The 1176-nt window shown below is 50.2% G+C and overlaps 1 protein-coding gene across 1 annotated transcript in view; it reads left to right on the top strand.

Annotated features, from left to right (window-relative positions):
- The first annotated feature begins 208 nt into the window (after positions 1 to 208).
- Positions 209 to 1176, top strand: part of svild (supervillin d) — a 67967-nt gene continuing 66999 nt past the window's right edge. Inside the window, exons 1-2 of the mRNA XM_048232903.1 lie at positions 209 to 268; positions 524 to 746. The gene's annotated coding sequence lies outside the window, so the exon portion shown is untranslated. The remainder of the gene's footprint in view (positions 269 to 523; positions 747 to 1176) is intronic.

The raw sequence follows: 1176 nt of genomic DNA, 5'->3' as shown, positions 1-1176 counted from the left end.
CGCACACACAGCCATCCCTCGGCCGGCGAGGAGGACCAGGCCTGCGCTGGTGAGGAGAAAAGGTAAAAGAGGAGTGGAGGTCAGGTGTTGGGGCCTGTTGTCATGGACGCGGTGGAGGCCATGTCATCGATGGAGTCTAAAGCAGAAGCCCGAATGCCCGCTACTAAAGGCGGGGTGGCCGAGAGCTGGCTGGCCTTCACATTAACATGGGATCTCAGCAGCAAGTACACACGCCACGACCGACAAAAGGACACAGCACCAGAAGCAGGTGAGGACAAGAAAACCTCTCTCTCTCTGTCTCTCTCTCTCTCTCTCTCTCTCTCTTTCTCTTATTTTAGTATGATGTTAATGTGCCCTTACTTTTGTATAATAATAATAAGTATGTTTTTCCTCAAGCATAATAGTCCATTACCACTTATATATGTAACAATTTAGATGTTTGTATGATAATTAAGGTATAATTGATGAATGTATCAAGAAATGTATCATTGAAAAATGTTCCTCCTGATGCTTTCACCTGTAGGGGACACTGGGAGCAGAGGGAACTCTGGGACGGATGAGTCCTCCGGGGGGCGGGATTCACCCACGTCACGTGGGGGCCTGAAAGGGAGGAGGGCGGAGAAGGAGAGCGACCCGGAGGCAGAGGCTGAGGACGACGCCAAGACGGCCCCCAAAACCACAGCCAAAGCCACAGCCACCCCCAGTGAAGCGGGAGACGGGGCCCTGGGGTACACCACACGCCACAAGTAAGTGGAGCAGCAGATTCTTGGCCCCTGGCAGGTGTATGGAAGAGGGAGCAGAAGCCAGGATGTGGAATCGACCAGGGTTGTTTCCCCAAAGAATTTTAGCATTGTCTTGTCTTGTTACGACCACATACCGCAAGGGACTCGCAATGTCAGGTTCAGTAAAACAGACAAGTGTTTCGTCAGGGAAGTGGACCAGGTGTAGGAAGGGGAACCCTAGGATGTGGACCAGGGCTATGCTTCCCAAATAACTGAAGCATTGTCCTTTCTTTTTATGACCGATGATACCTCAAATGTTTGATTTAGTGCCTTTTTATTTATTTTTAAATGTTTGGCCCTTCTTTGACATCCTTAGGGGTCACACCCAGCAGGGGGTCCCTGGCAGGCATCCATATCTTGTTACTTGTTATGTTGGGTTACACTTTGAAGGCTC

The sequence above is a fragment of the Alosa alosa genome, chromosome 22 (genome assembly GCF_017589495.1).
Source record: "Alosa alosa isolate M-15738 ecotype Scorff River chromosome 22, AALO_Geno_1.1, whole genome shotgun sequence".
NCBI lineage: Eukaryota > Metazoa > Chordata > Actinopteri > Clupeiformes > Clupeidae > Alosa > Alosa alosa.
This window is presented reverse-complemented; position numbering and strand designations above follow the sequence as displayed.